Here is an 18305-nt window from a genome sequence, read left to right as displayed (position 1 = left end):
TTCTTACATATGAGATTCATGGGCTACCCCCATGGTATTTCCTTGCAAAGTTGAGGGCCAAATCCAGGTCTTACACTAAAGTGCCATAGGCTACCCCATGGTCTTCCATACCATTATCACAAAAGTCAACAACCATATAAGTAAGAAGAAATGGGAAAGCATTGGTGCCTTCGACCGATGAACATGGTGAGAATACTGACCTCTAAATCTTAATAATAGCTGATGAGTTCCTGACTCCGAATCTCAGCTCTAACCGACTGACCACCACGTCGTAGTGTCGAATACAAAAAAACAGTCGCGATCCACCCTGCCACCATGTCGTTGTAGCCTTGCGACGTCATGATAATCAGATTTTCAGCAGCTTGATGCATTCAACCACTTTCTTTGATTTTGAAAGTATCACCAACTCAGATCTAGTCCAAAATAAGGTCTAGACAGATAAAGTTTCCAACATTATCCAATAGAACCCTCCAAAATGTATAGATCTCAACTTTAAGATTCAAAACACTTCATGGCTTAATCAGTAATCATCCAATCTAAAAATGTTACTGGATCATCTGCTTTAAAAGAGTCTCTAACACCAAACACACCATAAAAATTGGTGTCTTTCAGTCATGCATGTCTTAAACTCTTATTAGATCAAAATAGAGAAAAAAAGCCCAAGATTCCATGCATGTCCTCTAAACTCAATTCTAATCTAGATCCAAAGAGTCAAATGCTCCACTTGGCTTGGGGATTCATAAAGTTTCAAGCTTTATGAAATTCAACCATCCAAAGCAACAAAACATAGTGCAAAGTGGGCAAAATCCATAGATCTATCCATTAGCTCGACAAGATGAAGACTTTATACCTCCTTAAGATGCTAGAGGAAGGTAAACTCTTGGATCTTCTTTTATTTGGACTCCTACAGTGATCTTCCACCACCTTCTTCCTTCACAAGCACCAAAAACACACACTTTAAGGCCAAACACTCACACAAGGGATATAGGGTTTGCAAGGGACGATTTGGAGAGATGGGGAATAATGGGAGGGAGGCTTGGAGGGGTTAAGGATCTTTAAATAGGTCTCTACGCACCCTTAAACTTTAGGTTTTTTTCCCAACAGCCACCACCACGTCTTGGCAAAATCACCACGTCATGGTGATTCATTAAATCCCCATGACCTAAAAGTCATCGCCACATCGTGACGAGGCTTCACCATGTCGTGACCCTCAAAGGGAACGTCATACGCAATCAAAATAATTTCATACTTGGAATCGAGTGTTACAGTGGGTTCCATATTAGGTTGGTGTGCGTCAGGTTCTAATGGAGGCGGCACACAAATTGAGGTTCTCCATTCATCCTAGGGCGACGACGATGTAGATAAATCTTCGTCCTTATTATTGGTGGACCTACATGAAGCGGGGTGTAGCTTGGTATGTCGAGAGGTCCTTACCTTGCAGGAAAGCAAAGGTCGAGCATCAGCGGCCTCACGACAAGATACAGCCGTTAGATATTCTCTTTTGGAAATATGAGGAGATTACAATGGATTTCATTACGAAGTTGACCAAGAGCATGCATTTTATTCCAATTCAGGAAAGTATCTCTGCGGAGAAGTTACTTAAGGTATACATCAGGGAGGTTGTGGCACGACATGGGGTGCCCGTTTTGTGATTTCACATAGGGATGTCTGGTTTATTTCCATATTTCGGAAGAGGTTCCATGACGAGTTGGGTACTCGTCTGCATTTCACTATGGCCTTCCACTCACATACTGATTGTCAGAGTCAGCGGAAAATTCAGACGTTAGAGGATATACATCGGGCGTGTGTTTTGGATTTCGGTGGGAGTTCGGATACATATCTCCCTTTGGCGGAGTTTTCGTATAACAAAAATTATCATGCCAACATTGATCGACCTCCTTTTGAGATGCTTTATGGAGGAAATTCAGGACCCCGATATGTTGGGGTGAGGTCGGTCAGCGAGTCATGGGGTGTACTGAAGTGGTACTCATGACTACCGAGTTCATTCAGCAGGTTCGGAGTAGACTCCATACAACTCAGAGTTATGCCAACAAGCACCAATCAGATCTAGAGTTCCAACTTGGGGATATGGTTCTCCTGAAGGTGTCACCTTGGAAAGGTGTCATCCGATTCAGGAAAAAGGGAAATTTGGGCTCCAAGTACATCGGTCCTTTTAGGGTTTTAGCCCAGGTGGGACGGGTTGCTTAGTGGTTGGATCCTCCCGAGGAGCTTACTCAGATCCATCACACGTTCGATGTCTCTCAGTTGCGGAAATTTCTAGTGGATGATTTTGTGGTGGTTCCATTGGAGGATATTTAGGTGGATGATCGCATGAATTATATCGAGAAACCGGTGGTGATTCTTGACCAGAAAACGAAAACCTTGAGGAACAAGGTTGCTGAGCTGGTTAAATTTCAGTGGCAACATCGCAAGGGTTGAGAATGGACATGGGAGCCTAAGGACGAGATAATGGAGAACTACCCAAACTTGTTTGGTACAACAGACTTTGAGGAAAAATTCTGATTCAAGAGGGGAGAATAGTAACATTCGAGAATTGGGTACATTTCCTTTAGCCCCTTAATGCATAAATCATTTCATTATTAGTCCACAACTAGTACTTGGGGAGTACTATGATTACGCTTAGCATACTATGTAACATCTACCTGTGGGACGTATCACAATATTTTCCCCTTGGGCTCCTGACACAAAAACTTCCTAGGGGGTCATCCATCCCTGGATTGTTTTCGCATGGGCACGCTTAACTAAAGAGTTCTTATGGGATCTGCTTCCCTCATGTCTTTAAGTCCCACATCGGATTGAAAGGAGAATGAAACATTTCCTTATAAAAGCGATATGGATACCTTCCTTGTCACAACATGTTCTAAAGATGTGAGGGCAACAGATCCCATAGGAACTCTGCAATTAAGTGTGCCCAAGCTATAGTAATCTAGAGATGGGTAACCCCGTGGGAAGTTTCCATGTCGGGAGACCAAAGCGAACAATATTGTGACACATGCCAGGGGTGGATGTTACAAATGGTATCACAGATGGGGCATATGTCGATGTGTTTGACGGGGACATCGAACCCTATAATGGAGGGTGACGGTGGGTTGCACCTGATCCCACATTGTCTTGAAAGGACAACGAACCATTTCCTTAAAAGGGGTGTGGATACCTTCCTTGTCGCAACGCGTTTTAAAGTCGCAAGGGAAGAAACTCTGCAGTTAAGTGTGCCCGGGCGAGAGCAGTTCAAGGATGGGTGATCCCGTGGGAAGTTTTCGTGCCAGCAGCCCAAAGCAGACATTATTGTGATACGCACAAGATGGCTATGTTACATACTAGCTCATGCCCAGATTGTGGGTAGGAGTACACATGGCGTACGTAGTGCATGGGTGTTAATGTTACCTAATGGGCACATTAAATGTAACAGAAAATGTAACAAAGACAATACTACCTTGGCTAAGACCCGGTATTGGCCTAACATAGCAAAGTTGGAGCGTTAACTCATTTCTCGTCACTTGGGAAGAACATTCCATGTGATCTCCTCATTCACTCACAAACAATGAGAAAGCAACGAATAGCCCAGGCTACACCTAAAAATGACGTCACCTAGCGGTAAGTTAGCGTGAATAGCTCTCCCAGTAAGAGGAGGCCTTGTTTAATGCTCATGAGGCAAGATCCCCACGATCCATTAGTAACAGGTATAAAAGGATCTCTTACGTCTCAAGGAATGGATCTATCTTCTCTCCTATGAAGATTACCTTAAAATTTCTCTCTCTCTTCTCTCCTATGAAGATTACCCTAAAATTTCTCAACCACGACGTCCCAGGAGAACACACGGTTATCCTTCAATTATTCTTTTGTAATTGAGTTCTCAGGGAAGCACCCAAGTCAGATCCATCCTTCAGTATCCAAACCATCTACGCCCATGTCATAACATTTGGCGCCATCAGGACGTATCCTTAGGGGATACAACCAATAGACGATGTTGGTTTCGTGCATAAGGGAGATCTAAGCCCAACATTATCTGGGATGGCAGTAGAAGTTCTGTTCAGAACGTACGAACCACTCCAGGTGCTGATAACATGGATCTCGCCAATTACGATAAGAACAACAAAACCAGGGTTCCAGAGCAGTTTCTGGCAATTGTCATCGGATATCTCGTCACCTCAGATGGCAATATTGTTGCATTAGTGTCTAAGCCCGTAGCTATATTTGGTATGTACTTGACCCAGTTGTGCATGGTCCTTTTGGGTTGCCTTTGATGGGTTTTGAGCATTCTAGCACTCCTATGGTGTACGTGCTTTCCTAGAAACCTTAGATCTATGTTTTCTCTAATATTCATGGAAATAAGAATTTTCCAAGGTTTACATCCTAACTAGCATGGCATGGGGTACTTGTAATATAAAAACTAGTATAATGACATACCTTTGTAGTTTCTTGGATTCCTTAAGACTTTGTGATTCTAGCACCTCAAGTGTGATGCCTCAAATGTTTCGCACAACACCACAACTCTTGGAATAACTTGAGAGAAGAACACTTTGATCACAAAATCGGCTAGCCCTCCTTGTCTTGCATTAGTGGCCGATTTTGATAGCTATGGAGCTTCTTATATAGTGTGCGACATGTAGGGATACACCATGTAAACCCTAATGTGTGTGACTTTTCATTTCCCCATGATCCATGGGTTCTAACTTCCATGGAGCATCCACGGAGCACCCGATGGGTCATAGCCCAGTCTAGTGAATCAGGAACCATAAGCCCACTATATATAACAATGAATGATTACAAATCAAACCCCAATTATTTAATTAGTCTCCTTTTGATCACAAAATTAGTACCAAATTAATTCTTGATCAACACTAATTAAATAATATGATTTCATATTAATATATTAGAACGTATAATATATTAAAAAATTGTAAGTGTCCTTTTTCTCATTTTGTCTACCCAACAGTTGAGATGAAGATGCAACCCAAATGGACCATGCCAACCGGGTCAAGTACATACCAGAAATAGTTATGGGCTTAGACACCTAATCCAACAACCTTCACCAGAGCAACTTGATAGGGTGATTTATGGAAAGAGAGAGAGAGAGAGAGAGCATATTATGGTTTATTGATATATATTATATGAATAATATATTCAAGGAGAAATCATATAGTTTAATTAATATTAGATAAGAATTAATTATTTGACTAAAAGACATTAATTAAATAAAGGGGACTTAAACTGTCAAATGTGTGATAGTTGAATATTGGGCTGAGAAGCCTTATGGATAATGCATGGACGAAATTAGGGATGTGTCCATCCTAATTTTGGCCATAGAGGCCCTATTCCAGAAGGTTCCTTTGACTGCTTAAGGCCTAAGTTGTCCATTAGGGATTTAACTGAAACCCTAGCAGCACAAGTATATATAGACCCCTAGGGCATCAGATTTTGGTCACTGGAAACCCTATAAGAGTTCATAGCCGAAATTGTGCCTCCTTCCCTCTTTTCACTACCATCATCTTGCTTGTGTGGTGTTTGTAAGCCATTAGTGGAGTGACATTTGTGACTCTAAGTTCCAAGACATGAAGATTCAACCCATTATTGAAGAGGTAATCATCTAGATTTATTTTCATATGGTAATTTCAAAATATGTATGCTAGATCTAGGTTTCATAAGTCTTTGATGAATTGCATGTACAATAGAGAAACCTAGATTTAGGCTTTAGGGTTTGCATGAGCACATAGGATGTTCTTTTGGCTCAAACCCATCAGTGGTATCAGAGCCTTGATTGGTTTCTATTGTGTTTGCTGATTAGTATTTCATTCATGCTTTAAAAATTCATTTTTCGGCCCTCTAACTGAAGAACTCATCGAGTCCCAATGTGAACTCGACGAGTTGGATGAACTCGACAAGTCCACATTGGGAACTCGGCGAGTTAGGCTATCAGGCAGAGGATATCTCGAGATTTCTTACTGTTTTGCTAGAGGATATTTACCAAAACTATTTTTGACTAATAAAATCTGATTTTTATTATTGTTATGTGATTATCCTTACCAAAACAAAAGATAATTGACAATTAATTGAATAATGAATTCCTTATGTGATAAAACTTGATTATTTAAATTAATTGATGAATTATCTTGTGAATAAAATGGAATAGGTCAAATTTAGATAATCATTAAATTAAATGTTTAATTTTAAATTATTTTTTATTTGATCCTATGTGTTTTGAAAAGTTCAAAACTTGCCTCGAGTTTTGGAATTTAAAATTTTAATTAAAAGTTTAATTTTGAAATTATTAAATTCCAAACCCTAGAATTTTACAAGTTTAAAATTCATCCTATACTATTATAATATTATAACAATAATTATTATATATGTATAATTGAAATGATAGTCTTATCGTTAGTAGGCCTCATTCATGAAGCCAATCTATAAGGGGGTATAAGGTTATGACCTATAAAATGGTCGTTTAATGGGTGTCCACTCTCACCCACCGCTTCCTTGATTGGTGGATGGTCGTTAGTTGAACGGGTAGGATAGAGAAACCTTTTCCACATTAAAAGTATAATGAATTTATAAAGTAACTAAATGTTTTTTCAAAAATTCCCAATCTTAGTTACTTTAGGCAAAAGTGAATTGATGTTATTCCATGAAATTACACTTTGTACCCTTTATAAGACGTTAGTGGAGCGTGTGTGGTTAATCGGCACACTAATTGGGCATGTCGAATAGGTGATTGTAACATTGAGTGCACCATGTACATTTGCATGGTTATTCACACCCGCTATATGATCCTCGGCATCCCAGTCATAACCTTCAGGAGCATATCGAGATTTAAACGTGCCATTGAAAAGTTCAATGAATCTCAAAAGATCTAGGAGTTTTAAATACATTTAAAACTTAATTTCAATTTGATTTTCATGGTGGAAAATTAGTGAATCGTCATTCACTTAACTTCGAATTATTTGCATGTTAGATTACGACATCCCTCTTCTAATTTGTAAATAATGTTGTTAGATCCTAGCCCTAATTTCTCATTTGGGTGTTTAATTGGGGATTTATTTCTAATCAAACTTGTATCTTTTCTATTTCATATGTCGAACGCGAACAACAACGCTTCTGGTTCCTCTGGCTCGTTCTCACTCATGAACTTGTGTGGGAGAGGGATCTTTGACGGGTCCAACTTCAATGATTGGATCCGAAACATTCGAATGGTCACTCGTTACAAGGACAAGGAGTATGTCCTCGATGAAAAGCTGAAGGAAATCAACATCAACACTGCCTCTACTGAAGAGATCGCGGCCTTTGAGGCCCATGAGCGTGATGCTACGGAAGTGCCTTACTGCTCATCTGCAAAAGATGCAGAGATAGGTTGATCGCCTGTAAAGTTAAATGTTAACTTTTATGAAGAGCTGGTAGTTGACATCATCCTTCACTCCTTGCCTCCCTACTACAACTAGTTCTACATGACCTACCACATGAACAAGGAGGAGGTCACTTTGAGCAAGCTTCAAGGCTTGCCGAGGACTGCTGAGGGCAACCTCAAAGACAATTTTATTGCATCAACTCCTACTCCTGCTGCTTCCCCACTTTTGGCAATTGGGAAAGGGAAGGGTAAGAAGAGGAAGACTCCCTCAAAGAGACACCATAAGGGAAAATCCTATGATGACACCTCTTCTAGTGGAACCAAGGATGGTTCTGCTAAACCCAACTCCAACCCCAAGGAGGCAGAGTGCCACCAATGCCACGAAAAAGGGCATTGGAAAAAAAGGTGCCCAAAATATCTGCAAGATATCAAGGATGGAAATATCAAGCCATCCTACACAGGTATTTACACTATTAAATCTAATGATTCATCGCATGCTATTTCTTGGGTACTTGATATAGAATGTGGTTTTCACATTTGTTCTGATTTGCAGGGCCTAAGAAGAAATAAGGATGTGGAGCATAGGAAGATAAACTTGATCATGGGGAACTGAAAATCGTCGCTTGTCACCAAGATTGGAGTTTACTCTTGAGTGCTTAGTAATGGATTAGGATTATATTTAAATAATTGTTGCTATTTTCTAGATATCGCAAGAAACGTCATTTCTTTTCATGGTTTGTATAGACAAGGTTTTAGATATTCATTTGATAATGAGAAGGGTTCTATTAATGCTTATCTTAATGGTGTTTTCTATTTTCAAGCATTGCCTTGTAATGGAATATATGAAACTATGATGGTTGTAGACAATTTAGGAAATGATGTGTTGTGTACTAATTCTTCCAATGGTTTGGATTAAGCATGCTTGTGGCATTGTCGTCTTGGACATGTCAACAAGAAACGCATGGCCCAACTCCAAAAGGATGGAGTATTGGAGTCATTCGACCTTAGGGACGATGACGTGTGCGAGTCTTGTTTATTTGGAAAGATGACCAAGTCACCCTTCACTTGCACTTGTTAAAGGAGTAAGGGTTTATTGGATCTCATACACACCGATGTGTGTGGGCCCTTTATATCCACCATAAGGGATGCGATACACTTCTATGTGACTTTCACCGATGATTATAGCTGATATGGGTATATCTACTTAATCAAGCACAAGTAAGAAACCTTTGAAAATTTCAAAGAGTTTAAACAAGAAGTGGAGAATCAATTAGGCAGGAAAATCAAGATGTTTCAATCCGATCGAGGTGGAGAGTACCTAAGTGTTGAATTCCACGACTACCTCAAGGAATGCGGAATCGTTTCGGAATTGACGACACCTAGGACACCGCAATTGAATGGTGTGGCTGAGAGGCGTAATCGAACCTTGCTAGGCATGGTTCGTTCCATGATGAGTCATGTTGCGCTACCTATCTCATTTTGGGGGTATGCATTAGAGACTACCTCCCATATCCTTAACTTAGTCCCTATGAAGAAGGTTGCCAAACAGGGAAAGCTCCCTCATTGGCACATATCAAGGTTTGGGGTTACGAGGCTTTTGTAAGACGAGAGACTCACAACAAGCTTGAGCTTCGTAGTGAGCAATGTATTTTCATCGGCTACCCATAGAAGTCCTTTGGATATCTCTTCTATAGACTGAGTGAAAATGTTATTTTCATTGCGAGGAGAGGAGTTTTCCGAGAACGAGAACTCATAAGCCAAGGGGACAGTGAGAGGAAAATCGATCTTGAAGAGATTCAAGAGTCGAGCGATGAAGGAACCTCTAATGCTGGTGCGCAACTCGAGGAGGAAATTCTAGTTGAACCGATTGACAAATCCTTACCTCTTAAACGTTCCAAAATAGTTAGGGTTCAACCCAAGTTTTATGGTTTTCATATTACTACAGAAGGGATACGTTCATTAGTGATACTACACTGGTAAATTTGGATGAACCTAACAGCTATAAGGGAGCCATGGCAGGCCTGGAGTCTACAGAGGCGATGGACAGCGAGATTCAGTCCATGTACGATAACCAAGTTTGGAGCTTGGTTGATAATGTGCCGGGTCGTAAGACGGTCGGGTGCTAGTGGATCTTCAAAAAGAAGACTGACATGGATGGGAATGTGCAAACTTATAAGGCATGATTGGTTGCGCAGGGCTTTACTCAAACTCCCGGAGTTGACTATGATGAGACCTTTTCACCAGTTGCGAAGATAAAGTCTACTAGGGTGATGTTGGCCATTGTTGCATTTCATGACTATGAAATATGGATGATGGATGTCAAATCCACTTTCCTTAATGGAAAGTTGGCTGTGGATGTCGACATGAATTAGCCAGAGGGTTTTTCAATGGAAAACACCCAAATAGAGTGTACCAGCTTGAAAAATCCCTTTTTGGATTGAAGCAAGTGTCTCGCAAATGGAATCTTTATTTCGATGAGAAAGTTAAAGAGTTTGGTTTTCTGTGAAGCGGGGATGAATCATGTGTATATTTCAAAGCCAGTGGGAGTATAGTAAGCTTCCTTGTATTGTATGTTGACGACATACTACTTATAGGAAACGACATCCTGACGCTGCAGGAAGTCAAGTCCTGGCTGGGGAAGTGTTTCGCTATGAAGGACCTCGGAGAGGCTGCCTATATTTTGGGATTAAGGATAGTGAGAAACAGAAGTAAAAGACTAATAAGACTTAGTCAGAATACTTACTTGGAAAAGGTACTAAAGCGTTTTAGTATGGATAATTCTAAGAAGGGGGCGTTACCAATCCAAAGTAAAGCCAAATTGAGTAAGATTGAATGCCCGAGTACCGAAGTTGAGATAGCAGAAATGAGCCAAGTACCATACGCTTCTGTAGTCGGCTCGATTCCGTATGCTATGACTTGTACTCGCCCTGATGTGGCCTTCGTTTTGAGCATGGTCAGTAGATATCAAGGGAACCTCGGCAAAGCACATTGGACCACAGTCAGGAATATTCTTAATTACCTTCGGAGGACCAAGGAACGGTTTCTAGTCCTTGGTTTGAGTGATGACTTAAGGGTGCGAGGGTATAGTGATGCCAGTTTTCAAACCGACAGTGACAACTACCGTTTGCAGTTGGGCTAGGTCTTTACCTTGAATGTAGGATCAGTGACATGGAAAAGTTCCAATCAGGAGACCGTACTTGATTCAACATGTGAATCATAGTATATAGCAGTGAGTGAAGCGTAAAAGGAGGCGATATGGTTGAAGAACTTCATCGGAAACCTTGGAGTTGTGCTAGCCATAAAGGAGCCCATGGAAATTTTTTGTGATAATGAAGGAGTGGTTGCCTTGACCAAGGAACTGAGGGATCATGGTAGATATCGACATATCGACAGAAAATATCATTTTGTTCGACATCGGGCGAAAGAGGGAGTCCTCATAGTGAAGAGGGTATCGTCGAAGGATAACCCAGCTTATCCCCTTACGAAGGGACTGAGTAGGGTTAAGCACTTGCAGCATGCTAGGAGCATCAGGCTGAAGGACGATATTAGTTTAGATTAGACAGCTTCAAAACGTGTAATAGATAAATGTAATTGACATTTGATGATTATAAAAAAGGAGTATTATTTATAAGTAAAGTTATTGTCTTATGTTAATTGTTTACCTATTGTTTCCTGAATAATAAGATTAATCGAACGTTCCACGGTCGCTCATACTTTGGGAGTAGGTATGAAAGAAGATTGTAATGAACTGGTTTGTAGATTCTCTAAAGTGTTTTAGACATAGCAAAGGTTTTTTGCAACCACTACTAGCAAAACAGCCTTTTACGACGCTCATTGCGCGTCGTAAAAGGCTCAAACGATGCGCAAATGCGTGTCAAGGAAGGCCCTGTCATAAAGAGAGACGACGCGCTTTTGCGCATCGTCTATAGACGACGCGCATCTACGACGCTCATTTACGACACGCAATGCGTATCAAGGAAGGCCCTATCATAAAGGAAGATGACACGCATTTGCGTGTCGTAACCTTACGACGCGCGTGTTAATGACACGCAATGCGTATCAAGAAAGCCCTTGTCAAGAAAGGCCATGTCATAAATGAAGATGACACACATTTTTGCGTATCGTAAATTTAAATGTTTAAAAAAAATAAATTTATATATTTATTAATTTTTAAATTAAATTTGCATTTAATTTCTCATAATAGAAATAAAATACCATATACAAAAAATACAATCCATTGCATAATATAAAATAAAATTTCATACTCAAAAAATAAAATAAATTGCACAAATTGTAATGTCATACAAAGAATCATTCAAATGTTAAACAAAAATAATACATTGCTAACATGGGTTATACATTCCTATAAAACTAACAAATAATCATACAACTCTGTTTCTTACTGGAAAGGAATGTCAAACATGATTACAAGTCTCCCTTAATCTTGATTACTCACCTGCTTAAGTAGAACGTTGTTGTTGAGAAGGTTACCTAGCAACAGAGAAAAACACAACACCTCTCCCACAATCACAACATCATTTACAGAGAAAGGGTTGTCAATTACTTTCATTAAGACTTTCATTCAATCACAAAAATATTAAATAAAAGGGTGAAACAGTAACTTAATTTCGATAAGTTGATCTCCCTTAGAGCAAACACAGCTAAAGCATTGAACAAGACCCTATTTCAAAATTTTATAAATACACAAATCATGATACCTGATATTGGAATACACACTTTGAGACATGAATAAATACAAGTAGATTAACCTGGATACATAGGAAGTAAAGATGGAAGGTGCCAGAACTCCGGGGGCATTGGGTTGGTTCCTTCCCACTCGCACACACCAAGCCAGAACTCCACTTAATCCAGCACCAAAATAAGCCTGCATTCAGAAAGCTGCAGGGGTGAGTCACAATTCAAGAATCTGTTAAAATTTGAGGAATAACATGTTCAACCAAAACAATATTAGAAAACAGGGTTAAATGTGAAACATAGCAATGTAATAATTATCAAGGTGCTGGAATACTTGAAATCTAGATTATTTGCTTGTTTGTACATCCAGACGATTTTATCACGAACATAAGTCATGTTATCAACTTTCTGAAGAAGTATACCAAGACATTTGTAGGAGAAGAATACTCTCAATAAGATAATTTAATTAAAAAAATGTAATGATAATGATAATGAGTTCATACCTGTGAAGTAGTGCAGAATGCTCATCATCATATGTATAAAGCTCATACTGCTTTGCAAAAGCATTTCCAAGAGAAATGACCCAATCAATGTCTTGAACAACATCCAAAGTTTCTGCAAGAAACTGCAAACAAAAAAAGAAATAAATAATAATGACATGAAAAGTAAGACTATTAGTCTATAACCTCAACAATAAAACAAAACAAATTATTATTAAAATCAAATAATGATAATACAAATTGTTACAAATTATGGGACAGCAGGGTCTTCTATGATGACATATAAAGCAGCCCTATTACAATATTACCCTTGTGGGACAGCAGGGTCTTCTTCTATGATGACAAATTGTGGGACAGCAGTACATGACTAAATGCATGTAGATTGATAAGGTTGTTTCTTTTTTACTTAATAAAATCAAAATGACTTGTCGTGCTAAGTGAGAGGTTGGTCACTTTATGTATTAAGACCCTCCGTATTACAATATTACCCTTGTTTATTTTTTTATTTTATTCAACTTTTGACAATCTCATGAAAAAGGCACTATCGACCTTGTTTTTTTTTTCAATGTTCATAGAGTTTTAAACAAAATGTTGGCATCTATTTACCTGTTGTTGTTTGTTTTAGAATTTGGAGAGAGAGAGAGAGAGAGAGAGAGAGAGAGAGAGAGAATCTTCATGCCTTTATGGTGTATCAAAGGAGGGCGCGAAAAGACAACCCAGTTACCATCCTAAGCAATTAGTGATCCTAGACCATGTGAAAAATAGAGCTTATATCATAAGCTGATTTCATAAAAAGATATAAAAAGAAAGACTAAAGAGCCAGTACCAGTTGATCAAACCCATGACATCTTTTGTGTGCCCAGTGAATTTGTTCATGACAAGTGGATCCGAAGGACATATTGCATTTGCTTGCAAAAAAAACTATACACAACCAAAGAAAAATGAAATTACATCAAACCAAATAAAGAAAAGGGTATTTTAGACATTTTTTTAAGAATGTGCTATAGCAATTACTACCTGCTCAGCGAGTTTAGGTAAGTGACACCTAAAGATTAAAAACAAATAATTTAATCATATTACACTTTGATAATATTATCATTTTTTAATTTAAATAAAAGAAAAAAGATAAATTACCCAGGAAATAAGCGTGCAGCAGTTCAATAACCAGACATAGCTTGATCATCTGCTTCTTTGGGTGCATAAGCATTCCCATATCCTATCCAACCAGGGGCAAATATTCCTTCCAAGTTACCTGTAAGTGTTGTGATAGATTAATCAAAAATTAATTAATTAATCAAAAATAAAAAATAGGATGGAAACTTTTAAGTTACCTATTAAGTGTTGTGATAGATAATGGGCAAGAGCAGCTTCACCATGGAGGATTTTAGCGCCACTCCCAACTGCCTCCTCATCAACAACCACACCATCTATTATATCTTTACCTGTTCTTTCATTAGGAATCTGCATTACATTTATAAATTATCATTCTATTTCTATCATTTCATTATAAAAAGAAAAAAAATAATACAGTAGTAATCTTTAGACACAAACCTCATACTTGGCATCCATCAATATGTTTTCCAATAACGCCCTCAGACCACGGCCCCAGTGTTCTTAGTTATGGCTTTTCTTGCAATTAATCTCAAAGCACTTTCTGTATAGTGTAGGTTAACCTGAAAAAAATAATAAACAATTACAACTAACATTTTTCATTAGTAAATCTGTTGACTATTGAGATGAAAGAATACTTAGTTGATTCATCTGAAATAACTTGTTGTACCGTTTCCCTAATGCATTCTTTGGTTGAGGTAGCACCTACAAAACATTATTTCTTATTCATCCACATTACTTTACCCATAGTATATAGGACTTATTGAGAACAAAAAGAAACACACCTACCAAAAGTAGTTAATTAATGCCTACAGTTAATGAAAAGGTACCGGGACAGGTTGAGGCTTTGTAAGAGCTAATAAGTTGTCAAGAATTGGAAACCTTCCAACAAATTCAGGTATCAGACCATATGCAATAAGATCACTACTTTCAACCTAACAAAAATAAACACACTAACAAATTCAGGTATCATAACTCACTGATATTCTACGGCTCAAGTAACAGAGAATGTAAAAAATGGTTAAAGAACATCATCTGTAGACAAAAAGGTACAAAAAAGAAGTAATACGTATGTATTTCATCACAAAAGAGCAGATTTTACATTTAAACAAATGCTTCAGAAAGGGTAATTATACCTCACAAACGAATTGATGGTTCCGAGTCCGTATAAACATGATGTGAGAAGACGATTTTACCTGCAAGTAATCCATGTAAAAGAGGTGAACTAAAAACTGCAAAAAAATTAATTAATTACCTTTGGCATCATGAATGATTGCATTATGCCCTAATCGAGTTCGTTTGCACTTTCTGGTGGTCGGCACCGTCACGACGGCTGCCCTCCTTTTTTTTCGAAGGTAGAGCAAACAGGGAGAGACGGTGGAGGAAACATTGACAATGAGCGAAGGGATTAAACTAAGTCCATAAGTAGATATACCACCAATGATCCGACGATGTTGTTGTTTCCCTGTTGAACTAAAGAGGATAAATCGATTTTGGTTTGGAGTAGCAGGGGTGAGATAACCGAAGTTATTAATAGAGAAAGACAAAAAGAAAATATGAAACAATGGAGGGCCGACGAACGCACCTGGCCAGCCGGTCTCTTTTTCGTCGATTCTGATTTCCTTTTCTTCGATTGAACATCACAAAACCAACACGGGACCAACAGTTTTTCCTTCCTCCCAACCCAGGAAGACGTGGAATCGATGCCCTCTATTTTTGGAAGTCGGATCGATGGATACTCGTCCTTGTTAGATTTTTTTTAGGCTTCAAAATTGATAGATTTTTTTTTCGATTCTTTCAAGTTTGAATCAGAAAATGAGAAAGAGTTAGGGAAATCAAGAGTGCAATGCTCGTTCTTGTTAGGTTGAAGATGAAAGATAGATAGAAGATAGAAAAAAAAGGCGGGTTTTCAAAATTTTGGGGATTTCATTTCCCCCTTGTCTACTAAAAGCGCGTTTCATTAAAATTATAAAGCGACAGGTACAGATGACACGCGTTTAAGATAAAGCGCCCTCTGTGTTTTTAGTTTTTTTTCTTGAGACACTAAATTAAGGGCACGCAATAAAGCGTGACGTAAATCCTTAAATTTTTTGGAGAGATGACACTATTTTAAGGGCACGTCCTTTTGCGTATCGTTAATTATCGCGTGTCGTAAAAAGCGCGTCATTAAAGGTCTTTTTTCTAGTAGTGAACGTTCACGGGTGCTTATGAATATGATTTGATTATTGGATTAAACCCGCGCTTGCTAGCATCACTTCATGGAATTTATCTCATGTGATCGCAAGATGATAATATCATATGGTCTTAAACCTAGATATATGGTTTATCATTTGCGAGTTGGTTGTCCATTGATAATGCATAAACGCATCAGTAACTTGATGTTATATATGAAACGCATCGTTGTGCTAGATTTGATAAGTGAATCGTAAATGCATATAAGTCAAAGTTTAGCTGTTCCTTTTATCCTAAGAGGGTAAAAACGATATCTGGGCCCCTTGACAATTTTGTTTGACTTATGTGCCAGGCCCGGTCAGGACTGAATTGATGTGTTCAATTAAGTTCTATGTCAGACGAATCAGAGATCAAGAAACAAATTGCTGGACAATAAGTATGACTATGTTCTTGTAACACCCAAATTTTCAAATAATTTTTCACATTTTAAAAACACAATTTCATTCATAAATATTATAAAAATGTCGTTGTATCACATATCAATCCATAGAAACACAACCCAAGATCGTAATGTATAAAAACTCCTCATGTGTGTACTGATCATGTCGGCGCCTTCCTACGATCCTCACTAGTACCTGAAACACATAACACAACACTGTAAGCATAAATGCTTAGTAAGTTCCCTAAAATACCACATACAACACATTTTAGCCACTCGAGGCTATAACACTGTATGACCCTCTGGTCAGTGTGTCTCAGTGGGACCCTCTAGTCCCATATCTCTGTGGACACTCTGGTCCTAACTTTGTTGGATCTTTCGTTCCTAACTCTGTAAACTCTGAATCATACATAGCACAATCACATAGAAATCACATCATGCAACAAGGATATAAGATACTCTGTCACATAACTCTAATTACCACTCTCTGGTAAAGTATAGTGAGAAGGCTCACCTCGGGTAACTCGGTAATCTTGAACTCGGTAAAATCTGGTCTAGCCTCCTCTTAAGCACATGGAATAAGCACTCTAATTAATACAACTCTCAAGGCTAGACTATTCCCTCTCTTAGCACTCTCAGAAGGGTAAAAGACCATTTTACCTCTCTCATGGCTCGAGGATCCTAAAGTTGACCAAACCCTAAAAGTCAACAAAAGTCAACTCTCCGGGTTACGCTGTACGTACCAAACCTGTACGTTAGGCATACCCGGCGACCTCACAGAAACGGGGAACGTGACCCCCTACGCCGCGCGTACTGGGATTATGCCCCGCGTAACTCCCAGTTTCAGACTCCTTAGCTCTTGGGGTCTTAAACAGTTAAGACATACGTCCCACTTTCAGATCTGACCATTTCTAAGCCTTTGCATGGCTGAACAAGTCACCAACACCACTAACATTCCATTTCCATCCCTAGAAAAGCTCATAACTCAAGCATGACCCCATACAAACGACCAAGTTGGGATTTTTATGGATCTACAACACAAATATCACTGAAATGGGACAGATCTAGGTCCATGGAGTCCTTTACACTCATAAAGTCTCCACCTTTGGAACTTTTAACCCTAGAAATGGTCCATGCAACACAAAACCAAAATACAGATGAAAGTTTTGAGCTTTATACCTTTAGATGAAGCTCTTCCCTCTGAAAAACTCAGATCCAAACTCGCACTTCAAGCCTAGCCTCCACAAGCTCCTCTCCTTCTTCTTCACTAACACACCAAGGGACTTTTAGCTCAAAACACTCACACATAAGCTTAAGGACGAATGAAATGCTCTCTTAGGGTTTCACTCTCTGATATGGTAGCTGAGGATAAATCCTTAGCATTCCTTATATAGTGCACAAGAAAAATATTGGGGTTTGCACCTGGGCCCGCTAAGCCCAGTGTAACCCTGGGTACGCCCAACGTACCTAGGCGAGTCCACGTCCAAATTAAGCGCATTAGTACGCGCACCGTACTCCCCAGTACGCCCAGCATACACATTTGCTACAATTTCACTCAAGGGCAAATCTTGACAACTTGATAAAAGAGAATGGTCAAATAGCTTTACCTGAATTTCGGGATGTTACAATTCTCCCCCACTAGAACCAGACTTCGCCCTCGAAGTCTCATGCTGAAAACAACTTCGGATGCTGCTCCCGCATCTCTGACTCTAGCTCCCAAGTCAGCTCAGACCCCCTCTGGTGTTGCCACTGGACCTAAACCAGAGGCACCTACTTGTTCCTCAGAACCATGATCTTCCGGTCCAAGATCGCGATCGGTCTCTCAACATAATTCAGACTCGAGTCCACCTAGATATCCTCCAACGACACCACTGACGACTCGTCAGCTATACACTTCCTCATCTGAGACACATGGAAGGTGTCATGAATCTAGCTCAACTCCGCATGTAGCTCCAAGCGATATGCTACCCTGCCCACCCTCGCGACCACTCTAAACGGCCCAATATACTGGGGCCCCAGCTTTCCCCTC

At 39.3% G+C, this 18305-nt stretch overlaps 1 long non-coding RNA gene across 1 annotated transcript; it reads right to left on the bottom strand.

The window, feature by feature from the left end:
• Positions 1-13386: 13386 nt before the first annotated feature.
• Positions 13387-13919, bottom strand: LOC145056556 (uncharacterized). The gene is made up of 4 exons (XR_013685827.1): positions 13887-13919; positions 13690-13807; positions 13573-13600; positions 13387-13476 (listed from the first exon to the last, which is right to left on the bottom strand). It is a non-coding gene; the product is annotated as an uncharacterized LOC145056556 (long non-coding RNA).
• Between the last annotated feature and the right edge of the window lie 4386 nt (positions 13920-18305).

This window comes from Lactuca serriola, chromosome 6 (assembly GCF_051521515.1).
Source record: "Lactuca serriola cultivar US96UC23 chromosome 6, Lser_US96UC23_V15, whole genome shotgun sequence".
Taxonomy (NCBI): Eukaryota; Viridiplantae; Streptophyta; class Magnoliopsida; order Asterales; family Asteraceae; genus Lactuca; species Lactuca serriola.
The sequence above is the reverse complement of the archived record's forward strand: the minus strand, read 5'-3'. Positions and strand labels throughout refer to the sequence as shown.